Genomic DNA, 26,164 nt, shown 5'->3' with positions numbered 1-26,164 from the left:
TCAACTAATAAAAAAAATGGCTCGTGCTCGTTGAGAACAACCGGTCTATTGAGTTTCATGAACAGGTTACACTTCGTGCTAGGGCTAGTCTTCTCGACCTCAATTGCTTGTGGAGCCGTAGTTGGGACGACTTCCGCTGATCATTCACCGCCGGAATCCCTAAACAAAAATCACCAACGGATCTTACAGCTGGTGTCATTGTCTGCGGTCACCACTAAGCTGAGATAGACAAAGTCTTAAACTATCTATACTGGACAGGTGGTCTAGGATCCGCAGGCCAGTTCCACGATAGATTCGAAAACCGTGCACCGCATTTTGCCCTCCACTCGTCGAACAAAACTTTCTAGAGCCACGTTGAACATCATGCAGGATACGAACCATCGGCCTTGTTGTAGCTCCCTGCGTAATTTGAATGAACTCGACAATACACCCGAAATCCTCACACAGCACTGCGTTTACTATCAAAACCATTATCGGCTGACTGAGGTGTGCATTCCATCCTTGATTTTCCATTTACATGGGATTCGATGAGTACTTCATACCTCTGGTCTTGTCAGCTTCCCGGAAAAGCCGTTCTCATAAATAATATTAAATAGCTCGTCATTGTCAATCGTGTCGTATGCGCCTTTAAAGTCGATGAATAAATGGTGCGTGGGGACTTGGAGTTCACGGCATTTACAAAGGATCGTAGACCGTCCCTTCATGAAGCCGGCCACACTTTGCGGGTGGCATTAAAGGCAATGATCGCTCGGTAGTTCTCACAGTCCAATTTTTCGCAGCCCAACCGGTCTTACCTAATAGTTAATAGTTAGTTAAGAGTTATCGAACTCCGTATGTTGAAGATTCGGTATTCATCGAGTTCGTCGATTCGCGCTTACTTTGTGTAAACCTCGTTTTCCAGAATCCGCTTAAGTTTAGGTTCTGTAAATTGTCACGGAGATCGAAAATAAAAGCACTCCTAACCCACCAACCGATGTTATAATCAAACCACGTTTCAATGGAACGACATAAAAAAGACGGATTCTGTCAAACTGGTCGCTTCGATGCCCGTTGGAACAAACCAAGGGAGAGAAAGACAAACAGGTCGAAAAAGACAGAGAGACGTCAATGGGGAATCGTTCTAGTTAGAACGGGAGACTACAAAAACTTTCTGTCGGATGTGCGTTATGTTTCATTTTTTCTGTTTTTCCCCCAGCCCGTCAGTCATCCGTTTGCGGGACCAAGAGTTTTGGCGGATGGCTTCGCTCGGGATAGCTCGGTTATAAAATAAAATGTAATTAAATTGTTGGAAAGTAAATGTAATTAATCTTTCCCGCGAACAGATCGTCATCAGCTCGTGTCCGATGGGATGCGGCTTCGCGTCGTTGCGAGTGTGTGGGAGGGGCTGAGATGAGGCACGTTACGATGGTGTTTATCTCTGGGACCGGATGTCGTGCCATACTTCCGGTTGCCCCAGGTTTATGTTTCGCCATCGCTGCTCACGCTCGCTCTATTGGACCACGGATCCAGTGCGAGGAGCCGGAGGCTGCCACAACCGATGACGGCAAAGGGGTAAACGCGTGTAATATAAATAAAATTTATGAAACAATTTCATAAAACGAGACAGTCCGGACTGTTATCGGATTGGGGAGGTGTGAGGCTGCCGCTCCTCGTTAAAGGACCAGGGTAATCGGATTGCCGATGGCACTTTTATTTTCAGAGAACGGCGGATCCAGGTACGGTGGTCGGTGGAGAAAGCTACATCCGATGATGGCGATCATCATGTTGTGGTAGGTCCGAATGGAAGAACTAGTAGACCGTTATTCGTAGCTGGAAATTTTATCGCCTCATCCGCGTCTGATGCAGGGTTTTTTTTTTATTATTTTCCTGTCTCACATTATTGCGGCAAACGAACGGAGCTCCGAGCCATCCGAATGTCGCCAACCGTTGTTGAAAAGAGTGAATCGTTTCCGGGGCAGCGAAAGTGAGCTCATTCTCGTTGACAGTTTGAAACTGACCAATCCCCTCCCACCCCACTGCATAAAAAAGGGACAGGAAGCGGCACTGAGGGACTGGACGAGACTATCGCGCCGGTCATAAAACTATTAATCTGGCTACTTTTAATCACGCCGGAAACCATCCGTTTATGGCTTCATATAGACGTGATAAAATACAGTTTCGACTGCTTATCGGAAGCTGGGTCTGACTCAGCACATAGAAAGCAGCGGACAGCATTTGGTTTACATTTTCGGAAAAGTTGCACTTCTGGACCAGTTGATATTTCATGCTTCAGCACTTTGTAGAGCTGATGTCAACCCTTCGAAGAACCAATTTTGGGAAATTATTCAGAAATGTTTAAGTTTTAATTTTCACAAACTGAAAACCAATTCTGAAAACTCCTTTTTTTTATTCTGACATGTCCCAATAATTAAAAATTCCATAGAATGGTTTCTCAAAAGCTTACTCAGCCCTTATTGGAGGCTTCATAGCTTTCTTCGCAGCTAAAGTTTTAAGTTCTTATTATTGATACTTTCAAGTTCCATAAACAAAGCTGAGTACAAGGCTGTTCAGCTTGAATGAAACTTAAAAAAAAATTGGCAAAAATAAAGCGTTCTAGCTGTTTCTCACTTTGAATTCTGATTTGCTGTTTGTTGTAATGTACTAGGTGCTGGTCGCTGTTGCTGTGAAAGTTGCTTTCATCGAGAGGAAAATAAGCGTCCGGAATCGGAATTACTATCCCAAGTAACCGAAAGTCGCAAAGATACCTAATCGTGTGCATTAAAAGTTCACATAAGGCTGAGTAAAAGATACTCGAGAGAAATGAAAATGAGTGCTTGGTTTGGAGTTCTGAACGAACATAAAAAGTCTAAGCAAGTAGCATAGAACATTTTTGTGCGTTCAAAGTACCTTAAAAATCCAGGATTCATTTTGGCCTATCGTGCTTCGTTACGAATTTCTTACGAATCTTTTGGTTTCATGCTGAACTTCTTACGAACTTTTTGGTTCCATGCAGAACTTGTTTCCAACTTTTTGGCTCCATGAGGAACTTCAAAATAACTTCAGTGCAAAGGTAAGCGATGAGATTTAAACGAACGAATTAAACCCACAAATAAATCAACTGTTTTAATCAAAGTGGAAAGGTGACATAAACCTAATATATATTTCACATAGTTTTTCAATTTTGCCAATATTCACAACAAATCGAAACAAAAATACACTTCTCGTCGGCAATTTATACTTGAATAGGGTGAGCTGGGCTCGAAATTTTTGTATTCTTTTTCTAGAGTAGAAACAGTTCCGCAAATCTTCATTGTCGTGATTGAGAAAAACCTTGATATTCAACATGGAAGCGTTTTCCATTTTAAAACTAGAATTGGAAACATAAAGTTACAAAATGCTTCACAAAAACAACTTTAAATCACTCACGATCAATTTAGATTCCTCCTAATTTGTTTTGGAAAAAGTTGATACATCCTTTGGTGAATAAGTTCTTTTTTTTTCGAGGTCTCATGTGGAGCCTGAATAGCCTTCTACTAAGCTTCAACTATGGACTCTGGAAGTATCGATAAAAACTTCAATTTAAGGCTGAGTAGAATGCTTTTCATTCGTTAAACAAAGCTGAATAAGCTATTAAGAGCCTGTTTTATGGAACTTTTGGTTACTTGGGTATGTTTCTACTAATGCGCAAAACGTAAAAACTATGGAATGTACACAAGACTAGTTCACTTTTCGGCTTTTTTCGCAGATCACAGCCGGACTCATAAGGGTTGTTTCTCATGCATTTTCAAGTATTTCTGCCAAATTTGAGATCTATTGAACTAGTCTCTGTTCTGCGCAATGAGTTTTTGTGAAAAAAGTCCATTTTTCTTGAAATTTTTTTTATGAGCGTTCTAGCAAGCCCCTGTTAATATAAAACGATAATTTTAAGATGCATGGTGGTTGATATTATAAGCAAAATAATGGATCTAGATAATCGTTCAAAACAAACCGAAAAAAAATTAAAAATCATAAAGTACCAACTTGTACAGAAATTTAACTTACAAGTTGAAGGTTTAAAATCTGCAGTAAATCCGAAAAAAATGTTTTTCGCAAAATCTTTTCTTATTAAGATACCCCTGTTAATTACAATTCATTTGATGTTTAAAACGTAATTATCGCCTGAAAAGGAGCAAAGTTATTCAAATATTCATGCATCTGTTTTCAAATCATAGCAGTGTTCCTATTCAAGTTTAAGCTTCATGCAACCTGAAAAACGTGGCATCAAGAGGACTTGCATACAACTTGATCAAAGCGCGCGCTTTTTTTTAACTTCTGGTCCAGTCATGGGGTACTAGATTGAATAAAATATCTTAACTTGTGCACAAGTTGGTGTGGAGAAAACTTTAATGAAAAATATTGTATCAATTCACATTTGTTGCAAACATCTGTAAAGACTTGACTGCTATATATCCAATTTGTACATTTATTACATCAAAAGAAAGGTAATAAAAAGGGCTAGCTTAGCAAAAAAAAGCTTTTGCGAAAAATATGTTTTTCTGATTTACTGCAGATTTTATACTTTCAACTCGTAAGTAAAATTTCTGTACAAGTTGGTAGTTTATGATTTTTAAAATTTTTCCTGTTTGTTTTGAACGATTATCTCAAACAGGTCCATAAATATGCTAATAATATCAACCACCTTGCATCTTAAAATTATCGTTTTATATTAACAGGGACTTACTAGAACTCTCAAAAAAAAATGTCAAGAAAAATGGACTTTTTTCACAAAAACTCATTGCGCAGAACAGAGATTAGTTCAATTGAGCTCAAATTTCCCAGAAATACTTGAAAGTGAATGAGAAACAACCCTTTTGAGTCCGGCTTTGATCTGCGAAAAAAGCCGAAACGTGAAATAGTAATGTACACTGATATTGAATACTTATATGTAATATAAATTTAAAAGCTTTTATAAGCCATTTTTGTCCAACGTAGGAAAAAGCTTTTTTTTCGTAAAAACATGATAGAAAGAAATAAAAAAGACTTTGAATGAAAAATCTTAGCGAAGGTGAAAAACTCTTGTGAAAAAATTCGAAACAACTCGAACAACACACAAGTTTCATAGAAGTTCTGCATGGAACTAAAAAGTTCATTAGAAGTTCCACATGGAACTAAAAAAAATCGTTAGAAGTTATGCATGGAACTTAACAGTTCGTTAAAAGTTCATTAGAAAGCACGACATCTAAATATAATTTTCGAATTTTTCAAATCGTTTAGAACGTACAAAAATGTTTTATAATGCTTCTATGGAATTTCCAGGTTCGTTAAGAAGTCTAAATAGAGCACTTACAAAACATGGTTTTTTTTCTCTTGCGAACCTTTTATTCAGACAAATGTGACCTTGAATGCACACGGTTAAGTAACAAATGCGACTTTTGGTTACTTGGGATGCTTTTTATGCCTAAACGGTAACAGATAGTGTTTTGAAGTTCATAATTTTTAATTCAATAATCTGATTGATTTCTTCAAATTTTTTCTATCCAGACTCAGATACTACAATCTAAACTGAATACGACAGGTGGCAACTGATATTCAGCTCTTTTGAAGTTATTATGCTGCTTAGGAAAGAAAGATGAGCAAATTTAAAGACATATGTGACTAATGGCAGTTAATTTAGAACTAGTCACATAAACACACATAAACGGGAGCCGCGGAGGTGATTTTTTTTAAAACAGAATTATAGATAGACTGACTGACAGACATAGAGGCTGAAAAACAGAAAAACATATAGAAAGGAAGACAGAAAAATAGAAGACTTGAGAATAGAACAACCGAATAAAAACAGAAATAAAAACATAAAGACAGCAACTGATAGACTGAAAGACCGAAAGGCTAAATAGAGAAAGACTTTGATCTTGGACAGTAAGACAGATAGACCAAAAGAAAGAAAGACAGGAAGACGGAAAGACTGAAAGACAGAAAAACAGAGAGACAGGAAGACAGAAAAACAGAGAGACCAAAAGATAGAAAAACAGTAAGACGGAAAGACTGAAAGACAGAAAAACAGAGGGACAGGAATACGGAGAGACAGGAAGACAGAGAAACAGAAAGGTTAAAACACAGACAGACAAGACAGGAAGAAAAAAACAGAAAACTAGAAAGACAAAAGGGTAGAAAAAAAGTATAATATCATAAAAAGAAAAATCAGCGAGGCTTCAAACTGTGAATCAGAATGTTAAACAGTTGAAAAGTAAGACAGTCAAAAAGCTGAAGAAGATGAAAGTCAAAAAATCAGAAAGTCTTAAATACAGAAAGTCAAGTATTCTGAGAGTACGAGGGTGTGAAATTCTAGAAGTCAAATTGTTTGAAAGTCAGAGTGTCGATTGTCGAATTGTGTTGGAAAATCAAATAGACAGAAAATCAAATTTTAACAATTTAGAAAGCTTCAAAGTCAAAAAATTTTGAAAGCCAAAATGGCAGAATGCCAGAGCGTCAGCATTAAAAAAAGGGTAAAAAGTGAAACAAGTTGAGCAGCACTGATTTTCAGTGTGTGCTGCACGGCTAACTTTTACCCAAAACACAAACACGTGAAACCCAAAACTTTGTAGCATTAATCACAATTTAATAACATGACATTTCACTAATAGGACATATTCAAAACCTAGGCTAGCTTAAATTATTTTATCCTACTTACGGGCCCGTATTTCCTACATTAGTGTACAAACTGACAAATAAGTCGAACAGCATCCATATCACAGTTGGTTCGGCACAGGAATATCACAGCTTTTGCGTCGGGACGACTATCACAGGAACTGGCAACACTGCCCCACGGGCGCACATAACAACTGCCCGGAGCACCTCCGACTGCCTGCAGCTGGATCTGTTGGCCACATGCTAGATGCTTGGCTCAAGGCGGGAATTTAGCTCCTCAACAACGACCCTGTAGAAAATCTAATGTTGTTTCTCGTTTTCTCAAAAGGTTTCTTAAGTGCTAATTCGTCACTCACCCAGTTGGGGCCGTCAGCAATAACAAAATAATGACGGTAACATTACCACCGTTGTCTGTGCGTTGAGGAGAATGAATGTTAATGCTATCCGTTTGAGGTGATTTATGTTTTTGCTCACCTTTAACCAGTGCGGAATAATCCGGTGCTTTATAGGTCACAACCTGTATGTTACGTAGTACGCGAAACCAACTGCAACTGCGAAATCGATTAATGATGTTTTTTTGTTCGATCTTTGTTTATATTTTCCCATGTTTTTTTTGACAGCTTACACACTTAAAATTTTACACGTATCTTTGGCTACTTGTTGACTCTATTCTTAGGGTTGACTACAGATTCAAGACAAAATAGCTACACATGTTTTATTATAACGCTATAAAAGTCAGAAAGTGAGAAAGATAGAAAGATAACAGCAACAAAAATCAGAAGGTCTAAATGTCACAAACTAAGAAAGCCAGATAGTTAGAAAATAAGAGAGAAACTGTTAAACTGTCGGACAGGTAGAGATTTGAAAATTTAAAATGCTTAAAACAAGATTTCAATAAAAATAAAGTCAGTAAAAGAGGACAACAGAAAGTAAGAAAAACAGAATAAAAACTGAATTCCAAAATTAAAAATAGTAAGAAAGACTGAAAGTCAGAAAATCAGAATGTCAAAGAGTTATTTGGCCATGTTGGGCAATGTTTTTCCAATATGCACATACGTTTACAGTTGAATGCATACATCAATCAGTGAAGCAGAGTTGAATCAAGAGTATTTTTAGTTGGATTCGAAAACAAACGTTACTTCAATGGCAAGTTATTTTCGTTATAACTAGACATACAACAAAAGTGTTTATTTGAAATCATTGCCGCTTTGAAAACACCTTCTGTTTTGGATCATTTTCCTTTTATGTTCGGATTTCTTGAGATCCCACTCAGAAAACATTCAATCATACTCCAAAGTATTTAACGGTCGCCTCGTGGACGTCCAATTCACGTGAAATTTTGAACCGATCCTCATTTTTACATCTTTTGGAATTTCGATTCCTGGAACTGTTCCACAAAAATCATCCGGCACAGAGAAAGACAATGATTAGAAGTGTTTGTTACACCATCCGAGCTTCGCCATCGAATTTAAGTCCAACTCAACAAAGTCAAGTGGCGACAAATTCGTTCAATTAATGTTGATTTTTTCATCAAAGCACAAACGACATAATCCAAGCTCAAGTGTTTGAGATTACAACTACGACGGACAATCAAACTGTTTGCATTAGTCGATTGGAAAACAGCAATCATGCTTTACTAATTTGAAAATGATTAAGCTTTTCTTTGCCTTCGGCGTCCATTTAACAATGATTAGATGTTTGAACATCATTCTGCCGAACTCATAGATTGCTTCGGGAGCAAACAGCAGCAGTCCGGCAGCTTGAACTTTGCTCTTAAAACATCGCCCGGCACCCAACTCCCTTAAATCAGAGCTAACAAATCCCCCACCTAGTCCCCTCCTCAGGCAAAATGGCCACTTCAGCATTTTTCCCCTCAGCACCCTGTTGGATTGAAAATTCGTACTGGCTGTTTCCCGCCGAGTCGCACTGCAACTAAACGAGCCATTAACAATTCGATTAAGACTTTAATCGAATTTATGGCTTCCATATTTATTCCAATATCGCCCTCCTCGGGGAATTTTGCGATTGATAAAATGTCTGCCCCTGCCTTCTCTTTCCCCAAACATTGGCTTGGGTTCCTACCCAAGGAACAGACTCGATTGTCGATTGACCTTTCACTTTGGTTCGTCTCATTCTTGCCAAAATCACCAAGATCCGGAAAACGCGCTCCAGGACTTTAAACGATTTCAACTTTGCCACTTTTGGTTTCTGTCCTTGCTTCTCCCTAACAAAGTGGCGTCGCGTGTGGTGCCGCAGCCGGTCCATTGCAATAGAACAAACAATTGTTTATTCCCTGACCTGAACGTCCACCCATGAATTTCCCAGATTGTGTTTCTTGGAGAGAAGGGACTTGTTTTTTTTTCTGAAAAAGGAAGAGAAGTCGCGAAAAAAGCCAGGAAATTCGGCGAATCATGTAAACTTGTCTGGGGTGAGTTTATTTTATTGTCAAAGTCTGGAAAATGGCCTCCAAATCGGAGGAAAGGCAAGAGGATTATTTCTTAACGAAGGTTTTTTTCATCTTGACGGCTGGCAAACCGGTGACGGTGTCGAACTTTCACTGGAACCGGGCTGCCGAGTGCCGGATGAGACTTATTGACAAACTTATTCCCGATACAAGTTGGAATGGTTTATGATCATCGTTTGATGCTTTCTTTTCATGAAGATGTAGTTATCGATGCTTTTTTATTCATCTGCATGGTTTTTTTTTGTACCTAAAGTTGTGAGACTTAACTAACTTCGTCAGTGGAAGTATATATGTGTGTTTCAGGTGAATTTGTATATGACCCATTCCAGCGTGACGTCACAACGTTTGCAAAACAATTTTTTGGTATATTATATGTAAGTTTTACAGGTCACATCGCACATTGTTGAAAATCGTACATTATAAGGTCAAAATTTAATTCTCTACAATTTGGAACCAAAAGTATTTGTATAGAATAAATAGTTAACAAAATATAAGCAAAAGGAATCGTGACGTCACAACGCGCCTCTTTTCCCACTTTTCAGTTTTTTTTACAACGCCGCAATTTTCTGCTCTTCTATTAGATCAAATTTTATGAAAATTTCAGGAAAGTATCGTTTTATTACAACCAACAAATCGCTGTTTTTGATTTTTTTCAAATTTCGATTTCAATTTATTTTAGAGCGGTTTAGTTTCGTGACGTCACAACGCACCATTTTTTTAAAGCAGGGTTTTGCAAAGCGTTGTGACGTCACGAAATTTTATGGTTAGCTACATGACATAAATCAAAGTATAATCTTAAAATGAATGCTTAATTTACTTAAAATGCTTAAGAACTTAATAAATAATGTCATTTGGTGATGAAATCGATCCATTTATTCCCAATAATTAAAAAGAATTAAATCTTAAAGGTCCATATAAGCAGATAAGGTTTGCAACACTGCTCACATCAATTTTATTCGAAATTTTTTTGAGCGATCATGTGAATATTATTTAGGAAAAAACTAAAACTAGGAAATATTTATTCGTAAAAGCGTTGAAATGTGTTTCTGAATCTTTTTAATCTTTAATTGCAAAGGAAAGGAAAAAATGATAATTTCTAAGCCTTCGATCTTTTCAAAGATAGTTAATTGACACTAGAGTGCCTAAATCAGCCATCTAATGAAAATCTTATAAGTTGCAAGCTTAAATAGATCCTAGGCCTAACACAAAGTCCAGTGCCAAATTATTTATTCGTAAAAGCGTTGAAATGTGTTCCTGAATCTTTTTAATCTTTAATTGCAAAGGAAAGGAAAAAAATGATAATTTCTAAGCCTTCGATCTTTTCAAAGATAGTTAATTGACACTAGAGTGCCTAAACAGCCATCTAATGAAAATCTTATAAGTTGCAAGCTTAAATAGATCCTAGGCCTAACACAAAGTCCAGTGCCAAATTTGGGGATTGGCCCACGGAAATAGAGGGCACAATGAGCCTAAAATTTGTATGGAAAAATGAGAAATTGGGTTTGGAAGGACATTAAAACCAAGCTATGCACCAATTTCTGAAGTCCCTATCGGCTGATTTGTTTTAATTATAGTCATTCACAAAACTTTCATTATGACAAATAGTTTATCGCAAGATCCCATTTCGACAATGGTTTAGTTAAAAAGGTTTTTGAGTTTCAAAAATAAGCTTCTGATGGGTCAAATACAAAAAAATACGTGAATGATCGTTAATCGACGCTAATTTTGAAAGTTATAGCTGTTTTATGATAACTCTAATCGAAACGCGTTCCTCAAATGAAATATTGTCATAATCAAAGCTTTAAAATACCTAAATTAAAAGAAAAATTGGTTGATAAAGACCTAAATTATTGACGAAAAACGGTTTTTTTTATCATGCCGAACAAAATCTACATAATTCCATACAAACTTCAGGTGCGTTGCGCAACCCCTGCCCTTAGAATAATCTGACCCAAATTTTGCATGAGACCTTGTGCTAGTACATATTTGAGTTTATTTAATTTTGTAATTCAGTTCAAAGCCTCTTTTGAGAGATTTTATGTGAACACGGGGTTCGATTTGGATTTTCTAGTGACATTCTTTGAGGTGGAAATTTCAATAAGGGCAGTTTTCTATTAAAATAATATAATTAATTTTATTCATTAACTTCTATGAAAATCTTATGAATTTTCTAATAAAAAAGTTAATCTATTAAGTTTACCATGTTCAAAGATTCTTTAAATCTCATTACATTTATTTCATGGAACTGATTTTGTTTGAACATAATCCAGAAAGAAATAGAAGCTACTAGCGGTGTTTTTCATTCTAACATAGATACATGTATGAAGAACTTGATCTTTTGCAAGATTTCTATTCAAATCACAGATACCTACCTGCTTTATGATTCACAAATATTCTTTTACAAAATCGATGAGGATTTCATTTGCTTGATAGTTTGTTTATTCTTGAATCAAGCGTTTTTAAGCGCTGTTTTATATGTTTTATTAGAAATGTTTAAAAACAACTAAGTTAATGCAAAAAAAAATAGTTTCTTTAAAAACTTGATAATAGAATTCGTTAATTGAAGCACATTGTTGTGTTGAACTTGTATTGAAGAAATACTATCATACTGTTGAAGTAAAAAGTCGTAAACGTTTTCGAAAAAAAGTAAATAAATTTTCGTGACGTCACAACGCATTCTTTACCCGGGTGCAACTCACAACCTGCTAAACCGATTTTCAATCTAAAAATTGCATTAAATTCTACTCAAAAAGTTTGAAGAGACCTCCAATTTTCGACAATATGTGAAATTTCAGTAAATCATAAATTTAAAAACAGTAGAATTTTCGTGACGTCACAACGCTTAAAAATAGATACCTTTATCAACGATTCTAGAGCGTTAACTTGCAGTAACTGTTATTTATCTTATATCATGCTTAAAAGATAACTTTTCTACCATCATTTTGCAATAATTTTTTTTGACATATATTAGTCAAAGTTTTGTTATAAATAAAGAATATTTGCAAAAATCAATTTAATTTCAAACTAATTTTTCAAAATTTCAACGTTAACATACTCAATTCTAGAAAAAGGTAGCTGAAAATCTTTTAATGGAAAATGACGCTCAAGAAATAACCTTTCTAACGCTATGTAATTTATTTTTGGATAATGAAAAATAAAAATCGGTTCTCCAGTTCAGGGGTGCTTGGAATGAGTCATATAGTATCTAGGTCAGGCAAACAAAAAATTTTCTGCAGCATTTTTGCAGCATTTTTTACTTTTCGACAGAAGAATGAGCACTTTTTGAAAAGATTTGTAATCGTTTATGATAAAAGTTCGTGCCGGAACCAAACAAAATCAACAAAGCTGTTGTTTCATAGATGAGGCATGCTCAGTATGGTGAAACTTGTATACTTATCCAATGCAAAACTCTCTCAACGACCTAAAAAAAAGTTTTAAGAATGGTCATTTTAATGAAACAAAATTTGATGCCGGCTCACTGGTCGGTGATTTAATCAGATCGAATTGACATTTGAGCGCATTTTTTGTTTTTTGCTTCTGTTTTCTACCCCTGGTATAGTATAACAAGTTGAGCATCACTGACTTTCAGTGTGTGCTACGCGGCTAACTTCTGCCCCTAAACATAAACACGCAAAAACCAAAACTTGTAGCTAATATAATAATTCACTTCACTAAGCTATCTTAACAAAGTGGCTACTCCCGGGTCCATTTTCTACCATAGTTTACAAACTTTACATCCCAAACGCAAAACAGTCTTATCAGAGCTATCGTTTTCCAGTCTCAAAGTCGAATCACTTATCGTCTGGGAATCAAACATACGAATTTCTTTTTTTTTTCTATTCAATGATTTTTTGTCTGGTCTCACCTTCCAAAAATCTGCTGCTGATGCACTTTTTGAATTCCTATTGTTCCTTCCCAACAGCGAAGGCAAATTTCAACAGGGGAAGAACGTTTCGGGTCACAAATTGCAATGGCGAATGCTGGGGCTTAGTTTTGTTTCTCGCTGGTGTTGTTTTGTTATGATGATCCTTTTTTGCATTTTTCAACCCATGTGTGCGTCTGACAGATACACTCTTATTACTAAACACTCATTCTTTGATATCTTCTTGACTCAGGTGGTAGGACACGCTCAGAACAAATAGCTACACATACTTAATTATAATGCTACAATAGTATTCCAAATAAGGCCGGAACAAATTTCTTCTTTTGTCCCCCTCTCCCCCTTTGATTTACCCGAAAATCCAGTATGGGCTGCGCACTCATGAATGCGACATTTGTACATTTGTGCGACCTGTCAAATCAGCATAATATCTGTCGGAGTTCTACACGCTAACAACTTCTCAGTCAACCTTTGTACGGATAACTGCGACTTCAAAACATTGCACCAAATCCAATTTTCAATGAAAGAAGTAATATTTTATTGAAAAATTTGATAAATTTTTCGAAAATTCAAACAATAGAAGAGCGAAAGTCAAACCACTGACCATACTGACTGGACACTCGATTTCGTTTTCTGGATAATTTTTCCAACAGTACGCAATATCGATTCAAGAGTGCGCATATTATCGATCGATTTGAAGAAATGCTATCCCAGTTAAGAAATGCCACCCAACTTTAAAAAAAACAGGCAATTTCTACGATTAAATCGGGCTAAACAGATACATTTTTCCTACAGGGAATTTTTTGTCACATTTTTCAGGTTCGCCGTAGAGTAGAGTAAATTATTGTAGAATAGATTTTTGTAGAGTAGAGTTAAATATTAGGGACCATTCAAATATTACGTAACGCTTTTAGGGGGTGGGGGAGGGGGTATAGCAGTTTGTTACGCTTTGTGGATTTTGTTTAGAAATTTTGAGACGAATGTGTTACGTAGGGGGGAGGGGGGGTTGAAAATGCTCGAAAATTGCGTTACGTAATATTTGAACGGCCCCTTAGGATATATTGACAGTTTTACACGAACACCACCTTAGCAGGAGGCCTCAGCCCTAACCTCAAACCATGGGAGAACAGAATCAATTTTTGAGAAGGGCGCACGATAAACGCGATTTTGCGGTACTAATATCGACAAATTCGCCCTGTGGAAAAGCGACACACAGATGCTCGTGTATTGATTTTTTTGGGTGGTCAGGGCTGCCAAGTGCATTGATATTTGGAAAATGATTATATTTTAAATTGAATTTTTATTGAAAAACGTTTTCATGAGTACTGAGAATTTGCAACTTTCCCCTAGATTTCTATTAGAATATGAAATTAAACGCAACATTTATCTGAACTGAATAACAACTGTCTGTATCGCACACTTAAACGATGTAGCGAATTATGTGAAAATGTTATAAATAATCAGAGCATGCAGGCTATTATTTTCATAGTCAACATCAACGTGGCTTTTATTAATTTACTTTTTTTTTGTAACAGTGAATGATTTTGCATTCGTTTAGAAGTTGGAAACAACTCTTTTTACTTTACCGAGCAGTACATGAAAATATATTTCAGATGTTTTAAATTCACCTTGAAAATTCATTAGCGGAAGATGGCTTATCTTCATCAATTTTATTAGAGACGCCCCGTAATGAATTCAAACGATTAGCTGTTGATTGTTAAAAAATTTAATCAATTCAAAAATATTATAATTAGTTTAAAAAAAAATACTGATTTTAGTAACGCGCCTAGCATCACTGGTGAGGCCGTCAGCTCAAGGCGGGTAAAGCTTCAGGTGTGTTCTTATACCAATGCACGGAATCGTCCATCTTGTGACAGGCAATCGTAATCGTAGGCATGGTAGACGAACAATTCGCTGTCAAAAAACGCTTCGTCTCCACCCCCCACCAATGAGAAACTTTTGGTACCCCTTGCCTACCTTTCCTCAATATGCACCCACCCTACTGACTCACCCTGCGTCAGCTCATCAAAGTTTGAGGTTATGGCTGAGGCCAATTTTTCGCCAATACTGGCGCCCGTATATATCCTTATGGGGAATGTTGCATGTTCATATTTTTTAAACCAGTGCTGGACTCCTATCAACGTAAAACATGGTTGCGGAAAATTTATTAGACTACTTTAAATTAGATTTCAAAATCGATTTAGTCTTTTTTTAGAACTTGATGGTTTGGGGTAACATTGATCATATTGACGGTTTTAACGAGTTTTCTTGATCATAAATGATACAAAACACTTTAATAATATTTACAAATGCTCAACAAACAAACTCAAATGATATAAAATAATCATTAAACTCTACAATATTGAAGATGGACAATGATGCTGCATAAATTAAGAGCTAAATTTATTAACATTACTTATAAAATTTTAACTATCAAAAAAATGAAATTTTGCCTTCATTCAATTCCCTAGGCTCTCGCACTATTCCTCTTTAATTTTTTTTTCTTTCAACTTTAACAATTGAACGGGTGTCTAGCCTTTTGTCCTAGATAGGCTTACTCTTGGAAAATGTCCCTCTTTTTTAATTATCAAAAATTTACCTCAAAATACAACAAACACCAAAACTGTACATTTACTAAGGAAAAAAGTTGAACTTTCAAATAAATCAAAATCAAGATTTTGAAATTACATTTTTATTAGCATCTAAAATTTTCAAAAACAAACCAAATTTTTCCCACTTCGAAACTAAACTTATAAGTTTTTAAACGTAGAAAAAAGTTTTGAAATTTTTCAACTTTGAACTTAGTTATTGAAAATTATGTGGAAAAATATCATGTTTATCAAAGTTACCCCGGTGATCAATGTTACCCCGTTTAACGGTACGAAAAAGCTTACTCAGCCCCATCATTGATCTGAAGTACGTTCTGTTCAGCTTAAAATTTTGGATCTTATTGATACTTTCAAGTTTCAAAACAAATCTAAATGACCTTCTGTTCAGACTCCAGTGGCCTTATATTCAGCTTCCAAAAAATCATATCAGAGCAAAAAAACCTCTTAATTAATTGCACCCTAGGCATCAGTTCATATTACCTTCTCTTGATTATTCACTATGTTCAGTACATCGTGCCGCCAAGATGCCACGAGCCGGATTTCAAACTCAACAAATTGCGGTTTGGCAAAATTTGTTCAATTCGCTGCTCGATTGCTTCATTCCTACATTTCCTACATATATCGCGTCAGAATAGTTACTCAAGGTATCGAATAACTTATTGAAAAAAAAAAACTTGCCCAGTTTGGGGATCGAATCCCGACCATCGTGGTGACAATCGGGGCCATGCCTAGAAACTAGAATTCGAAATGGTGATATGATTTTATAGCATACCTGCAGGCGCAACCCCCCAACCAGACAGCAAGCTAGCCAGGATGAGAGCACCTCAATGCACTTTTTGTGTCTTAGTTACCTAATCCCGTTTTGGGTACTTTTTTGCCCTTTTTGGGACTTATTCAAGTCCCAAGCTTGTAAAATGATGAGCTAATTTATTGATATTCACTCTAAGGCTGCCACACAATACAGCGTCGATCGTCGCGTCGCGTTGACATTTAATTTTGAGGATGCCATTTTCCGTTTGAGTCGCCACAATGGTGCGTCGCGTCAGCGAAGGCATTGTACTAAAACGCAAAACTTGTTCTAAACGGCAGCGTTTTCGAGCGTCGACGTATTGGTTTTGAAAAATATCAAAATTTAAGCGCGTCAGCATGGGTTTGAACTAATCGTATTTGATATTTTTCGTCAAAGATTGACACAAACAGATTCAAAAATCATATCATCGTCATTTTATCTCTTCGATGATACACATTTGTTGAAAAACGTCATTGAAATTTATTTTTAACATTATAATGATAATGATGAAATTACATATAAAGCGTTTTTTAGAAATATTAACTTGATTTGTATGTTCCCGTTTTTTTTTTAAATAAAAATAAATGAAACATTTTGCGTTGGAGTTTGCGAGTTTTCTCTCAATATTTCCCTGTCAGCCCTGTCAGTGGACGCTATATTGTGGTGCGAAAATTGTAGAGTGCGTCGCGTCAGCGTTTTAGTACACAACGACGGCGTTGACAGCTGACGTGACGCGACGGACGACGCGGTATTGTGTGGCTGCCTTAACAGTTTGAATCATGTTGAAAGTTCTAACTTGTCTGAACTCAAGCCAGAGAAAAATGGTGGTACTTCGGTAGTTTAGGGGTGTTAAAATGCAGGCGGGAAAAATTCGAACAACTTTTCGTTGGAACAAAAGCCCATCTCCGTTCTATTTCAAACGGGTTGCGAGCATGGGTTTTACTGTTTTTTTTTTGTATTCCCATATGTTATAAGAGGATTGCATGTCCGATATTATTACCAGCGGGTGTTCGGTCTACTAATCCTAATGTGAATTTGTAAATCCTATAACACCCTCCGCACTCTGCTCATTTTCCTAGGAACATATTCCAGTTCGTGTTCTCTCTTATGAAGGAAAAAAGGGGTCCGACTGGAGTAAATATTCACTCTAGGAGGAGTGAATGATTTGAATAAACTCCTTTTTTATTTGAATTCATATTGCCAATTATCGAATCCGGGTGATTGCATGTCGTGTATTTCGGGCGAGAAAAGTGGTAGTTTTGCTTAAGCACTGATTTTTTTTTTTTGCTGCTACCGCAATTTAACGACAGAAGTGAAATGGGAAAATGTTGATTGGATTTCCCCACCCTTCCTTGCGTGTTGAGTACAGCAAAACCGATTGATGGGTAACAAATTATCGTTGAGTGCTTGCAGTTGTTGAATCATGGTGCAACTCATGTGATGGAATGGAATTTTAAGTCAACATTAGAAGTGAAAACATGGGTAAAACTGCCAAATGGGTTCAGGGAAAAGGTGAGGAGACAATTTATTTGTTTTTCGAATAGTCGGCTAGTTTCGCTTACTTTCTTGATATGTTTTTCGACAATTTGTAAAACAAATTCCTCCCTCCAAGGATATTCCCCAGGGAGGTGACACCATTCGAGGACAACCGCTTCGGAACATTGCAAAATCTGAGTCCCCCTGAGCAAAGTATGGACGCCAACCAACGACCACGCACTTTCAAAAGATTTCCACCTCGCCATGCAATTACCGAACCATAAAGAAGTTTCCGATGACGACAAAAGTTTCTCCCGCTCCCTGCTCGAAGATGCACAACCAAGTTTTCAGTAGAGTAGGGGAAAAATTTCTTCTAAAAAAAACTTTTCCCACAAGAATTGTTTTGTGCTTCTGTTAAGCATGTTCGTTTTTAAACGCCTCAGAAGCCCCCCCGCAGAGATTGCATTTTGCTGCTGAAACTATTTTCCACTTACGTGGTTTTACGAACTGTTTTTGTTTGCTTCCGGAAAGATTTTTGTTAAAGCAATGTGTTTGGCAGTTTGCTACTAAAAATTATGTTTGAAATACGTAGAATTTTCATTTTGACCATAGCCACCGAGTTAAGCTCCCCCGAAAAAAGTAAAAAATCAGAATGAAAAGTTGATAAATTATTCAATTATATCCCTTCAATATCAAAATCAACTAGGAAATACGGGCTTGAGTTACAGCTCAGTTGGTAGCATATCTGCCTACTAAGTCGATGTCTTTAAGATCGATCCCAAAAGTAAACAGCCCAAGCAACCAGAATTTCCTTAAAAAGAGTTCATAGAAGCTTAATCAGCTTTCGTTTCTGTCTGAAAAGAATGCTAAGGCTATGATCATTTAGTATCCGGGCACTTTATTTTGGTGATAGCTGCGTTAATAGAGCTCGGATATGCAAAAATTTAGTAGCGTTGTGTTGGTTATGAAAAGGACTATCTTGCCTATTTTTGATAGATTTTTAAGTTTACGTGTGTATGAGATATTTACTATGCAAAAAGATATGATAAAAATAATTTTGCACAAATTTGCTCCTTTTGCGCATTTTGTGCCTCGAAAATTCTTCATTGTTGACTCGAAAGCTCATGAACTGTTGATTTTTTCTGATTTTTTTCGTATCAAATGGTTATTAAGTATAAGGAGCCACTCTAGGATCCACACGAAGTTCAAATCAACTATCGGAGTGCAACTCTTGATCTTAAATATGTTGAAAAGTTTATGGTTATTTGGGATAACTGAATGAAGACTCCCTACATAATGCAAAAAATCCATTTCCGGCAGAGGCAAAAAGTTTTGCCTGACTAGTAGACACCAAGTGAATAACTAATAATGATCAGATCCAAAGATCGCAATCTGTGCATCCGGTTTTTACGCAATATGACAGATGTGTTCTGATGGACAAAAAAATTTATGTTAAAACCGGATTTAAGAGATCAATTTCTTCGAGACACCAACTCATGAAAAGGTTCCAACCAGATTCCAATTGCTTTTTCCAGGTGAGTTTGTGTAAAATATCATGATTTTGCAAAGGTTTTGTTTCTGTGGTAAAAAAAAAAATCAAAACATGACTGAAGAAAGTGTGCAAAGATAAAAAAGAAATTTTATGAAAAAGTTAGAGTATTTCTTGAAATCATTGATAAATATTTTTTTATATTTTTAGTTTAAATGTCGTATTAACACCTTCATTTCCTCCATAGAAAGTTTTTCGATAAAATGAATAGTTTTTAAAATACACACGTTTTTAACTGCCCGGATACTAAATGATCATAGCCTTAATCAGCTAAATATTTAAGTTCTTAAAAGAAAAATAATTTAAGTTCTTAAAGCAACTTGGAACTTCATTTCAGTGGCTGAAGAAAATGCTATTCAGCCCCTAAGGGAACATATAAAACCTTCTATGTGACGAAAAAAAAAAATTTTACAGATATAATAACAAAGCTACTAACACATCAGGATTTGAACCACTGTTCTCCAGGTCAAAATGAAATTCACAAGCCTCTCGACCAAACCAGAAATAGTTATTTAGAGCAGGAAGTAGAAGTGTTTAAACTTCACTTTGAAATGTTTATGTTTTTTTACAAATTTACATTTATGATGCCAAATCTGGCCAAAATAGCGGGGCTTCGTCGTGCTGCTGCAAGAACGGCAAAAGGCGCATCCCAAGGCACTCAGATTCATAGATCTCGCCATTTTCTGTGCCTTTTGTCACGAAAGGCTCACTCCTCAGTCCGCAAGAGTAGATGGCCTGTCAAACGAGATATTTGGAGGCGAACTTCGACATTTTCTTCTTCTTGTATTTGTCGTCCACATCGAACTTGCTCTTGCCGGTGAAGAACTCCAACCCCAGAATTTGCGTAAAATCGGCTTTTATACACGTTTCGACGTCCATCACACAGCAGCCGTATTTTGTCAGTATCTTCTCGTAGAGCTTCCGTGCCAGAGTAAGCCGTCGATTGTTCTCTCGACTCGTATTGGTTCACCATTTTCGTTGAATCGAAAACACGACCTGGAGTTTGACAGCATGTAAACAATACACATCAATGAGAAAGTGTGCAAAATTTGGTTGATTTTTACCCAATGATAAACAAGTTATCCCCTGAAGATGGAATGTGTCGCAATAATTTCGTGTTCGCTCATTGTATACTTTGCGGCTCGTTAAGCTAGCCTCTAGAGTTAACCAAATTAGTTGAAACTTGGTACGGGGCCTTCCGACAGCCCAAGCAACAATTTCACGTCCCAAAATTTTGATTCCGGAACGTGCCTCTTTTTTTTGGACCCTAACCTAGGGATACCATACGTACTCTTTTAAGAGTACATGTACTCTTTTTCGATCGAGAAATGGGCGTACTCTTCTTTTTGTGAAATTTCACCAAATGTACTCTTTTTTTTGTTGAAAGACATTTGATCAACAAATCCTATGTATATCTTCCATTTTATGAGATTGTTTCAGATTTAATGAAAACTACGAAAAGAAATACAGCTTACAACAAATTACTTTAGCATCTTGTTTTCATTAACATGCATATTTATTCGTAATACAGTGAGCGCGATAAACGCCTTTAAGTATGCAAACAATAATCAATATACAACACAATTTAGGTAATATACTTAAATGTGCACAAATCTCAAATAATGATTATAAAGAAAATGTACGCGACAATAAAAAAAAGAAAACTGGAAATGGATTGTTTTATAAGGGCTGTCCCAACGGTAGATGCAAAACACGGTTTTCGACCACGCTAAAACATTTCGGCTGGCACCGGTGGCGTATATTGCTGTTTTAGCACAGTTATCGATTTCAAAATTCCCAACAGTTATACGCCTTTGTTCCAAATTCATGCAAATTTGGAACAGGATTTCAAAATATACGACAGACCGATTTAGTTCACGGTGAGAAAATTTTAGCCAACAATGATTTCTTTCACACATGTTTGGGTAACATTGGGTGTGATAATAGTTTCTTTTTGAGATATTATTTGAATGTTTTTTTTTTTCGCTTCAACCACCCTATACGTAACATAAATTGAGAATAGATGTTAATAAAAACCATATCAAGTATAAATAATAGATGTCACATTATTCTCGATTTAATATAATTGAATAAAAAGCTTTTCATTTGGGCTCGACGAATTAGTGAATCTAATAAGCGTTCAAAAATTTGAAAAAAAATAAACGAAAAGAAAATTTTAATACTTTTTCGATGAGGTAAAATAAATGTTTATTGTTTGTTCTATAATTTTTGTTTTATTTGAGATATTGAGAGATTTTTAGTTTCGTATGGATTGCTCGGAGTTTTCGTCAATATCAGCATATTTGTCTGTATCCATACATAAATTTACAAATAGTGAAACAAGTTTTTGTCAAACAAAAATGTCGACAAATCAAAGGAAAATTTCCTTTGACTTTGGGATGAACATTTCTTGTTTCCTTTATCAATGTCAGCAATAACTTGAAAAAAAAATTGCCTTTTTATTTCATTTCAACAAAACTTTATTCCATTGAAATCCTGGTAGAATAGTTGAAATCATTGTTCTGTCAAAAAGAATATTCGTAGAATTAATTTTAAGACATTTAAACGTGAAACTCAAAACTTATGCAATTTTTCTAATAAAATGGGTTTTTTCTTCTCAATTATTGAGTGTCTGCAATGAAAGTGTTTCCGTTTAAAATTTGCTCCTACACCGGTGGGGAGTGGGTGTTTTAGCCGATTCTAAAATTTCAAATTGTGCTTAAACTGGTATACTTAAAACCAATATTTAAGCCTGAACCGTTGCAGGTGCTCTAACGTTTTTGTGGCTGCTCAGCATCAGCAACATCTAAATACCTACTGCTTTTCTCTTCGAATATTCCAACTTTTGCATAACCTCAACAAATTGACCGTATTTGAGTGAATTGAAATATCTCTGAATATTACAGTCAAGGTAGTAGAAGTCTCCTCAGAAAAAAACGAAATATGTACATCCTTTTATTTTTGTTTTGCATACCTTCCGGGCGCAAAGCTCGATAATTAAATGGATCTTGTATCAATCTGATGGCTGGGAGCTCAGAAAACCGAAGTTATATCGTTTCTCCTGACTTTTTTGGGTAAAAGATCTCAATGTACTCTTTTTGGTGTTGGGGGATCTGGTAACCCTACCCTAACCTACATACAAATATTTTCCGATTTGTCTTGTCACTCATCTCGAGAGAGAAACGGTGAGAATATTCTTCAAAAGTAACATATTTTAAATGATAAGCTGTCAACTGTAAATCATTTCGAAACCGAGAGAACATTTCATCACAAAGATGAAAGAGCAGAAAAGCAAGTATGAAAGTGACAATTTGGGGGTTAAATATCATCTGTAAATTTAATCACCAGGAAAACTTTTCCAAGTGATTAAATTTACAGTTGAAATTCGAATTGAATTTTTACCTAAAAATCGTCATAGTTAATTGTCTTGAAAGTGTTTAATTTTTCGAATAACTTGCAGAGACCTTTTTTTTTGCAGGAAAGATCTGCAATGAAAATGCAAATTTCGATAATTTCAACACGGATTTTCAAACCTTCCTCCAAGCTACTTTAGGAAAAGTTCGTTTGATCATATGTATATCAGGAGTCATTCATTTTCATCCCGTAGCCACGGCAGGGATTCAAAAAGTAAGATGAAAAGAATGGATTTTAATTAAATCGTTTCTTTCCTTGCTACAGTGTTTTCGGGAGCACATTTTTTACCTTCTTTGAAGAGGCTCGGAATTTGTCTTTCGCCGAGAATATGCTCCCGGGATGACAACTGCCTGCCTGTGCTGCAAATCTACTGGGCCAAACGAGCCGAATCCTTTGGGTGCCAAAGGAGCAGGAAAAAAACCTGTTCCGTTTACCATTCATTGCTCCCTTCCCTGCATCAATACAATCCGCGACTCAGCCTGTTTCCCGGAATGGGCCCGTGTCAAATAACAATCGTGCCTGTCAGAAGCATTTCATTATCTTTTGCAGCTGAGCGTGTTTTACGGAATGGAAGGCTGCAGAGGAATGGAAAGCTTCCGACGCGGAACGAGGCGAAAGGTATATGAAGAGATCTTTTCCTTGGCGGGAGTCAGCGATGTCTTTATTGGTCTCAGTAATTTGATTGGCACATAGTCGCAAAGTGGATTACCTGTTCATTTTTCTTTTTTTTTTGCTTCTTATAGCTGCACAACAACGCCGATATAATTTTTTTTTTATTTTTAGAGTATTCCCGAGATTTTTCAGCTTGACTTTGCAAGTTCTTCAAATCGGAATTCATCGTCGAATTCGAATTCACAGGATTAAGAGTGTTCTCCTAAAAATAGTTTCTAGCATTCTTGAAGGTTGCGAAATTCGTACGAATTCTATGCGCCTTTGAGTATGCAATTTTATACGCCTACACTGCCGTATGAAGCATAATTGTCACATGTTACAAAAAGGCAAAGCGATAACAACGCAATTAAAGTTTCACTAAAACATTTTGCTGTTATCGCACAGTTTCTCCACTTTTGTTGACTTCAATGACTTATGGCCATACTGGACAATTTTGGATTACAGTTCCACAGCGCCGGATGAGTAAAATATGACTAATGTTGTGAAGTGGGTTTCGTTTGCATGCACTCTTCCAAGCGCCAGCAACGAACCCGAAGCAGTTTGCAGAGTTTTTCTGGCACATACTGGGATGTCGCGAAAACAGTGACCCTTCCCTCTCTTTATATTTCCATGATCCCCTCGCGAATATCAAGGACACGTATGCCAAGTTTGGTGAAAATCTATTTAGACGTTCCGAAGTTTAATACATTCATTTATTGAGTGTGACAAATATGCTTTCAATCGTCTCAGTGTGACAGTTATGCGTCCATTTGTCCCAGTGTGACAACTTGACTTTGATTTTTTCTCGAAATTTCTAGAATAAACTTTATGTTTCGACAAAGAATTTCAATAATACGTATCAAATTATCACGATTGGCGTCAAAAACGTCGAAATGTCACATGTGACAATTATGCGGAAAACGGCAGTACAATACAACGAAAGTTGAATTTGTATCGGTTTAGTTTAAGACAGGGGTGCCAGGTGGTTCCGTCAAAAATCAGGACAACGTGAAGCTAAAAATCAGGATTTTTCAGGACACCTCTTGATTCATGAAAATAATAAGCAGCTCTGCTTAGATTGCATAACTAAAGGCGCAATACAAGTGCTGTAAACGCCTTGATTTATGCAACAACAGTACGCAGCTTCTTTGCTGGCCTGCAGTTCATATCGAAAAACACCATTTAAATATCACCTGAATCGAAAATTACCAAATTTTATATGGGTTGAACTATTTTATAGCAGATTTATTAGATTTTCTCATAGTTTAACCTAAATTTCTATAACTCTTGAGAGTTTTTTATGAAAATCAGGACAAATCAGGATATTTAAGGGACCAATTTTCAAAAATCAGGACAACTCGAGAGTTTTTGAAAAATCAGGACGGTCTTGCAAAAATCAGGACAAATCCTGATAAATCAGGACACCTGGCACCTCTGGTTTAAGATTCAACCGTTGCATAAAATTATGCTAAAGATCGTCGTTGCACATCCATATCAGAACGAAATTTTATTTCGATTATTTTCAGACAATTTTTATCTGCTGTTTAACAAATTCATTCAACCTTCCAGGAGACCAAATTAAATGAACCCTCGATAGACCCATAAATTGGACCCGTCACGTTGAAGACACAATTCGCCATAACTACTTGATAGTCACTTTATCCAAATTACTAGCAATAATGCTAAAATATTCCACCACATAACGATATGACTCCGGCATCGGAAAACCACGCGATGATTGACACACAGCATCCCCGCTAGCGCCGTTTTTAGACCTGAACCGTCTACGGTGGACCATAACATTTCCAGTTTATCACCCATTACTGAACCTATGTCTGTATGTACGTTGAAAGAGGAAACCGTGCCCCGGACCAGGCCGCAGGGTTTCGTAGAGCTTTGACTACCCATAACCCAGACCAGACCGGCTTACATCACATGTGTGCAATCGACATAATCATCAGAAAACCACACAATTTCATGCACGTATTCTTTCAATTATTATCACATTGGTACGCGACCAGCTAAGGAATACCGATAGGTGTACGTACGGTGTCGGAACATTTGATCCACATTTTGACATTGCCCCCGCGTGGAGGATGGTCCGAAAGGCCAACATCGTCAGGTCCGGATACAGTTTTGATTCGTCCCAGACAGCTGCAAAGGTGGTTCAATATTTCTGAAATTTGATTGGAAATGTTTTCAGTTTTTTTTCTGGATTTTTTTCTTTGAATTTGTCTACGCAGTTATTGAATGGCGGTTCAGAAAACTGATTTTAAGTACCACGTAACTATTAACCAGTTAGTGCTCCGTTCAGTTGTACCGTTCCAACTATGAATAATCAAATTTGCATGTTCAACTCTAGGCGCTCGAAAGCTGCCCGAATGTTTATCCACTGGCTGTGTAACCGGTGTAAATTAGGGAAATCCCTTGCGGCTGATTAAATTATTCACTATTGGGAGGCGCGAAACGCGGAACTCTCTCGAACGCCAGCCATACATTTTTGCCCATAAGAAATTCTCTCAAATCGGAGGCTGATTTTTATTCAGATTAACTTGCATCACTTGCAAAAAATATTGGCATTTCCCTACTCATTTTACCAGTTTTTTTAAGCATTGTTACATAAAATTTGTATAAGTTTTTTGTTTAAAACCAGTAGCAGAATTAAATACCACTGCCTAAATAATTTAAAGAATATTATTCTGCAAAAAAAAATTGTAACGGAACG

General features: G+C 36.5%; 1 protein-coding gene across 2 annotated transcripts in view; it reads left to right on the top strand.

The window, feature by feature from the left end:
- LOC129753988 (translational regulator orb2) overlaps window positions 1–26,164 on the top strand; it is a 924,966-nt gene that overhangs the window by 851,115 nt on the left and 47,687 nt on the right. The window lies entirely within an intron of this gene.

The sequence above is a fragment of the Uranotaenia lowii genome, chromosome 1 (assembly GCF_029784155.1).
Source record: "Uranotaenia lowii strain MFRU-FL chromosome 1, ASM2978415v1, whole genome shotgun sequence".
Lineage (NCBI taxonomy): Eukaryota > Metazoa > Arthropoda > Insecta > Diptera > Culicidae > Uranotaenia > Uranotaenia lowii.
The sequence above is the reverse complement of the archived record's forward strand: the minus strand, read 5'-3'. Positions and strand labels throughout refer to the sequence as shown.